Consider the following 8376-nt stretch of genomic DNA (forward strand, 5'->3'; position numbering starts at 1 on the left):
GTTGCCCAGCCTGGAGGAGGATTGTTCGAAGCAAAGGATAAATTGTTAAAGCTATATTTTCAGGCCTCACGATAAATATTTGGGGTTAAGGGTACCTGGAAAATATGCCCTGAATAAGTGTGTGAAAATTGCCATGGGGGCATTTTCTTGGTTGAAAGAGAAGTGAAAAAAAGAGAAGGCAGAAGACAGAGGCCGGGGCACAGGGAGAAGTCTTTGCAACGTAGTAGTGTTGTCACTAACTCCCGAGGAACACGACTTTACTGTATTGATTCTATCTTAGCATCTCAATTATTAATATTAAATTAAGACCAGTGAAGAAAGTTTTATGGCAAGTTGAATGAGAGAGACTGTCATAGGGGACATTGATGTAAGACAAACAATGGTTAAGCCCAGTATTATTCTACCAAGCCTGCTGGGGCTGAGAGGGAGCTCTGTTCCTGCCACTTAAAATCGTGGTAGCATCAATTCATCCATCTTCATGTCCATCCCAGTCTTCCCAAAGACATCAGTTTAATTCCAGGGTGAGGGTTGGGGCAGAGGTCCCTTTTCAGTCTAGAATGCTTGCCTGAGAGTACTCTGAACCAATTTGCTTTCTCGTGTACCCCAGGGATTCTGGAGATCAAAAAGACTCAATATGAGTCTGAAGTTATCTTCTTCCTTCTCATCAAGGCTTCCAGTAGAGAAACGTGAGGTGGAATTTCTAGTAACTGAGTTAGAAGTATAAAGAACCAATACACTATACCCAGAGGGAAAACAGAGTACACTGGTTCAATTTGTTCACTGAAGGTTATTACCAAAGAAAGAGTGAGTTTGTGGAAAGAGGTTTAGAAAAGGAGTGTGAAATAGTCACAGTGAACAACTGAATGAACAATGCAAAGTGGTTGTGATGACTACTTAAAGGCCCACTTGAGGTTCATACATGCATTTAAAGTAGGACCAGTCACATGGTACGGGCTAATAAACTAGTTCATCATGGTTATGAAATACATGATACAAATACAAAAATCTATTGTACTTCTATAAACTAACAATGAACAATCTAGAAATACAATTTTTAAAAAGTCTCCATTTATGAGAGCATTAAAAAGGATACTGAAAATTTTCAAAACTCTTTGGAAAGAACGTAGGGCTAAATCTTCATGACATTGAATTTGGCAGTGGATTCTTAAATATGACATCGAAAGCAAGGGAACTACAGCAATGAAAAGGGTAAATTGAACTTCACCCAAATTAAAAGCTGTTGTCCATGAAAGAACACTATCAAGAAAGAGAAAAGACAACCTACTTTGGGAAAAGATATTTGTAAGTTATATATCTGACAAGAGTCTAGTATCTAAAACATATAAAGAACTCTTACAACCCAATAACAAAAAGGCAAGAAACCCAACTGAGAAAATGGGTAAAGGACATTTCTCCAAAGAAAAAATATAAATGGCCAAAGGGCACATGAAACACTCAATGTTGTTAATTATTAGAGAAATGAAAATCAAAGCCACAAGAAGATATCACTTTGTGTGGGGAGTCACTTATGGACATGTGAAAACGTATAACAAGGAACAAGGATATTTGTGTACTTGGCAACAATGTAAGAAGTTGAGATTGTAAAGCGCTGGGAAAAACTGGGAGGTAACTGTTCACATAGCAGTCACTGCACATTCCTTGCAACAGTTTAGCAGAGAGTTCTGAGTTGTGAGAATCTCATTGTTCTACTAGATATAGTAATCTGGCTAACTTTGGTTCTTGACTACTGTCTTTCTTATTGTAATGTTATAAATAGTGTGTTCTAAATAAACTCGGGGACACAGACACAGCTCGTCTGATCTCAGAAGCTAAGCAGGGTCGGGCCTGGTTAGTACTTGGATGGGAGACCGCCTAGAAGACAGAGTATTGTAGATGTAAAAAACACATGTGATACCATTTTAAACTCATTAGGATGTCTATTAAAAAAACAAACAAACAAGTGTTGACAAGGATGTAGAGAAATTGGAACCTTACCATGCGGTTGGTGGGAATGTAAAATGGTGCAGCTGATTTAGAAAATAATTTGGTAGTTCCTCAAAATATTAAGCAAAGAGTTACTATATAACCCAGTAATTCTGCTCTTAGGTATATTCTCAAAAGAATTGAAAACACGTGCCTATACAAAAAGTTACATATGAATGTTCACAGCAGCATTATTTATAATAGTCAAAAGTGTCCATTAGCTGATGATTGGATAATTAAAATGTGTTACATCCACAGAATAGTATTCATCTAGAAAAATAAATGAAGTACTACTGATACATGATATGACATGAAACTTGAAAACATTATGCTAAGTGAAGAAGTCAGACACAAAAGCCACATATGACCCCATTTATATGAAATGTCCAGAAGAGGCAAATCCAGAGAGACAGAAAGTAAATGAGTGGTTGTCAGGAGCTGGAAGGTTGTGGGCCATGGCGACTCTCTGCTTAATGGGTATGGATTGCTTTTGGGAATGATGAAAATATTCTGGAATTGGTGGTGGCTTCGCTCTCATGTGAATATTTTTTAAACCACTGAATTATAGACTTTAGAAGGGTAAGTTTTGTGGTGTCTGAATTATATCTCAATATAATTGACAGTAGAACAGAACTTGTTGACTGATTGTATGTGGGAGGCAGTGAGAAGGAAAAGTTCAAGGATGAGTCAGAGGTGTCTTATCACCTTGAATTTCATTGATTTATTATGTATTTGCCCATCCCATTAGAATATATGTTCCTCAGCCTACCCCGGCTAAAAACATTGGGTCTATTCTGGGAGGAGGAGAAGTGGCAATTTTAGATACACTTCAGATAAAACATCAACTATGTCCATTTTCACAGTCAGTATTATACAAGTCAAGGGCATTGCTCCATTTTCCCTGTGAATAGAGAGGTTGCTTTCTATATTTGGATGGTTTTGAAAGTCTACTTCCCAGTTTGAGGTTTCCCCATTTTAGTCTTGAGGGGAGAAGCCGCTAACATCTATTGACTTTGCATTAAGTGTTAAGTGTTCTGGAGTTCTTCCTGACTTTTTCACAAATGAGGTGCTCTCTTCATTTCACTCTGCATTGGAGCCACATGTTTTGAAATATTTTTTGGCAATAAGAGCACTTATTACCGTAATCGGTTTCAGTTTTTGCTTAATCAGTTATGATAATGCGTCAACTGGACGTTCTCATTAGTGTGAGCTGTCCCATCACGATCACAATGATCATAATTTCAATTTAAAGAAAAGGATCTTGATACTTTCATAAGCCTATACATTCCCACTTTAAATCATATAAATTTAGATAAGTAAAATAGCTCTAGGTCTCCCAATGACAATCTTTACAGACACATAAGAATCCAACATCACATATTTGGTAATTATTAATCGAGTTCCTTCTGGACTGAGGATTTCAAGTTGATTTTATTGTTCTCAGGAAACCTGGCACCCAAACTGTGTATCATTGAAGGAATATCTTTCAATAAACTGTTTTTGCTAAAATTTTTCTTTGGCTCACATTTGATTATGAATATTTTTTAAAAACCCTCATTATTTGGGAGTATGGAGACCTGTATGTGCTTATTAAGATCCTGCGGTGTGCATTTTATATATTTTCCATTTTATCAGCCCTGTAAAAAAGGTTTCATTATCCTTATTATAAGTAAGAAAATTGAAGCTTAAAAAAATAACACAGAGAGTAAATGGTAAAGCCTGGATTCAAGACAAGATTTGTCTGATATTCTTTCTGGCAAGCCACGTTTTCTCTCAAGAAACAGGCCCACACTAATAGCAGCTGAAGAAGGAGCAAGGAGTGAAACTAATCTCTTTATGAGTATGGGTATCTTGTTACACCTTCACATGTATTTAAATACAGATGATCAGTGCACTTGACTCACATGCTCACTATGAAAGAACACACCTTTGAAAACATGGTCACATAAAAATCAAGAAACTGTATCAGCAGTACACTGAAGCAAAGATCTACGAATCACATTATCTCCCTTTCATCCAGACCATCCTTTTGGCCCTGGCATTTGTGAAGCCTTTCAGTGAGATTCTTGTTTCTATTACTACAATGTATATCCTTACAACGTACCCTTCTTCCTTCAAACGAACAAATGAACAAACAAACAAACAAGGACAGAGAAATCTTTAGGATGCTTATTCTATTGCACTCTGAATAATAAAATGATAGCAGCTGACAGAATAAATTTCATTTTTGAATAGGTAATACATTCATTAATATATTAAAATATAAACTGGTATAAGGTAAAAAGCCTTAGTGCCATCTCTTTTTCTTTCTATTCTGTTTCCATCTTTTCACTCAGTCCCTTTCTCACATGCATCCCCAGTCAGATAATTATTTTTTATAAGTTTCTGATGTATCCTTCCAGAGTTTCTTCATGAAAATATAAACAAATATGAACATATATTCCTATTATCCTCCCTCTTTTTAATCAATTGCAAAGGAACTTACTGTTCTGTATCATTTTTCTCCTTAACAGTGTATTTTGTAAATCTTTTCGTATCAGTGCATAGAGAACTTCTTAAGTATTTTTATAGCTGTATAATATTTCATTTAGTGTATACCATAATTTGCCTAACCAAGCCTCGACTGATGAATAATTGGGTTGTTTCTAATCTTTTGCATAATAGCTCACACTTATTAGATTAAGCTTATTATATTCCAGGCACAGTGCTAATGGCTTTACGTGGATTCATTTACTGTAACAGCCCTATGAGTTAGAGAATATTAATTCCACTTTTTAGATAAGGAAGCAAGAGGATCAAAGTAGTCAAGCAACTTGCCTAAGACTTGAACCCAGACTGCCTGCCTTTAGAGCACATTTTTACACTAGCGAAACATAAATTAGTAACTTTTATTGCTTTCAGGAAAATTCCCCCTTTTAGGGAGAAGTTTCTAGTTATGTGTTTGTGACTGTTCTTCACTGGTTTCCAAGATGTTTTTTTTTACAAACATTTTAAGAGTTTCTACAATTCGGGATTTTACTTCTTTCTACCACTCATTCTTTGTTTTTTCTTGGCCTGTGGAGTATGTAATGATGTATGTGATAACCAAACTATATCTGTTAGAGTTTACGGAGGAAAAGCTTAAAATTATGGAACAGATTGACATTTTCTAAGAGCAATTTTTATTTTAGGGCTATATTATGATGAACTCTTGATCTGAAAAACAAACAAACAAACAAACAAGCAAATACCTATCTTTCTAAACGACCTTGTCTTTTGAAAGACTTTGATGTAAAGCCCTTCCTTGGTAGGACTTTACATAATGCAGTTAGGGAACTATGGAAATCTTTGAATTTTGTATCTTCTTTTGCAGAGCTGTTTGACTTCATTCAAATTTAAGCCAAATGAAATGTATCTTAGACTTGCAGGCTACTGCTACTACGTGCATTGAGAAAACTGAAAAACCCAAATGACAAGAAACCCGAACAAATCTCAGCGCCTCCTAAATTTAGCAAATGCCTGCCGCTATTGAAAACCTTAAGGACAAAACGTCTTATTGTCTCCTGATTGTAATTTGATCCTTGCCTTTGCAGCCGTCAGAACTACTGGAGCAAAGGCTTGTCCAGCATTGTAAAGGGCAGTGACACCTGTCTCAAAGGGAAGCGTGAAACCCTGTAAATATTTCCTAATCTGTTTAAACCTTAAACAACATTTTTATGAAGAACTGGGTGCCAACAGGGACTCCTAATCTAGTGACCTCGTTTTAAACTAATGCACAAATTACAGTATTTAATGCAGTGCTACCGGCAGTGATGGCCAGAATCTTATTAGGTGTAGTGATGAAACATTTAACAATCATTATTTTGTTGAAAACTTCCTTTGGATAAAGCACTGTCTCACAGTCATTTTTCAGTCTCAAACTATTCACACAGTGACACTTTAATGGAAAAAGAGATACTACCTGGAGTATTAGCTTAACAAGCACTTGACTTGGGAGCCTAAGAAGATTCAAAGTTTCTGACTTCTGAGTGGTTTAACTCCAGAGCCTAATGTTCTTTTACTCGAGGGACTGGAGCATGCCTGCCACTAGGGGGTGCTGTTGCTTTTTGCTCCAAGCCCCTGGCAGTTTCAATTCTGACCTTATCAGTCTCAATAGAAGAGACAAAAAGAGGCTTTATCCTTCCCTAGTGAGTTCATTCCTCCTACGCCTCCCGGGTCAGTATAATCTGTTGGAACAGTTCAGAACAAAACCAAATGGCTAGTAAATATTTAATTGTTAAAATGTTTTCAAATATCTCCCTAGGTGGACCAGGATGGCTTCTTGATATCCTCGACTGCTGAATAGTTTTATTAGGGTCTGGGGATGTTAACAGTTTTTGAGAGGCTACCAAGGGAAGTGAGGACTAATGGGGAGAAGGGAGTGTGTCCCAGCAGGAGATGAGGAGAGGGCTGGACTCTTGTAGACCCTTCCTCAGGAAATCTGCTTTCCCCCTCTACCGATTCAGTGATTGGTTCAGACACCAATTGCCAAACATGTCACATATACCAGTTTTAGGAGATGTTAGAAATACAACCTCTAAACATGAATTTGGGAAACTCTGGTTTGAAAAAAGTTTTTAAAAAGTTTTATTTGGGCTAGAACTTTCAGAATATTTCATTTACAATGCACTGTGCACTATGCTTTGTGAATCTAAGGTTGAGCATTTGCTAGGGGTAGACATTATACCAGTGCTTCTCAAAGGAGGGGTGTGTGTGTGTGTGTGCGTGTGATTTTGACCCCAGGGGACATTTGGCAATGTCTGGACACATTTTTGATGGTCATAACTTGGGAAGATGTTACTATCGTTTAGTGGGTAGAGAACAGGGGCGCTGCAGAATGTCCTCCAATACAGAGGACAGCTCCCCCCACCTCCCGCCCCTACCAACAAAGAATGATCAAGTTCAAAAGGTCAGTAATTCATTGGCTGAGAAGCTCTGCTCTTTAATATATACAACTCCTTCCATTTATTTAACCACAAAATTTATTATTTTGAAGTGTCTTGCAGCACCAGGGTAGAAAATATGTTGAGAAACATTGCCCTTAGTTTATTCACAATGTTTTAATTGCCAGGTGGTATGGTTGTCCGACAGTATTCCTTCTTTGACTTATAGTACTTGTCATTGTTGACCGAGCTCTCCTTGAAATTCTCCTGAATTGGCTCGATACTGCATTGCTTTTATTTTCCTTCTCCTTCTGTAATCTCTCTCTCTCTGTCATTCTCTCTCTCTCTCTCTCACTCTCTCTCGCTCTCGTTTTTGGCTTTTTGGCTTTTCTCCTTCTTCCTGCTCCCTGAATAGGGGCGCTTCTTGTGGTTTTTATACTTCACTGTGATCAGTCCCATGACCTCAGTTCTGTCTCCTCATACCTGTGGCTCTACCTTTATCCCTTTCCAAGATGTCTTCCTGAAGAGATTTACATTTCCAGTTATACGTTGGATGTTTTCTCCAAAATAAAAATGTCCCTCTCCAAAAGCACCTCCTCCTCTTCAACTTCCTATTTTTCTCCTTCATTAATTTATTCTTAAATTCTTCCAATTATCTCAGTCAGTCAGACATGAAGCCATGTTTAATCACTAATCTTTGTGAATTCTCTGGTCCTCTGTCTATCCCTTTTTAAATGAGGTCTTGATTGCCCTTTATCTGAATACTGAAATAAATTCCAAATCACACTTCCTGCTTCTCCGTACTCCTTCAATGAAGGCTGCACACTACCACTGTTTCAATCATTTGAAAGCATTACTTTGATTCTTTCTGTAAAACTCCCAGTGAGTGAGTTCCCATTGTCCTTTGAATAAAGTCCACACAACTTATGGTGGCAGCCAAATTTCCCACAGTGTGGCTCCCACCTACACTCAAAGCTTATGTTCCAATGGCTACTCCATTGACATTCCAGACAGAAGAAACATTGTTCACGTGAGAGCAAAAATATGGGGATGTGAGAGCGCCAAGCACTTGGAGAAAAGAAGTTTTTGTAAATTTTTTTAGAGTTAAATAATCTCTGAGAGTTGAATATTTCTAAATTATCATAGGTACACATTTGCATGCATGTGACTTATCCTCCAGACTAAGAATATTCTATAAATGGGCTTATAGGATCCTTATATTATGTCAGGAATGAAAATAAAGACGTGTATTGCTCAAGGTTCCTATTGGTCAAAGCCCCATAGCCTTTTGTATTATGCATCCTCAGTAAATATTTGTTGAATTTAAAATGAACAAATTAATGAATGCATGCATACATGAATGAAAACCTATCTCACAAGTCCTGCTGGTGTTCTGCTCATACCCCTCAGCACTCACTTCTACATGACAAAGGCAAATACCTACAAGTACTGTAAACATCTGCAACTCTGTACTTGAAATGAAGGCTTTTTT

The sequence above is a fragment of the Pteropus alecto genome, unplaced genomic scaffold (genome assembly GCF_000325575.1).
Source record: "Pteropus alecto unplaced genomic scaffold, ASM32557v1 scaffold338, whole genome shotgun sequence".
In the NCBI taxonomy this organism is placed as follows: Eukaryota; Metazoa; Chordata; class Mammalia; order Chiroptera; family Pteropodidae; genus Pteropus; species Pteropus alecto.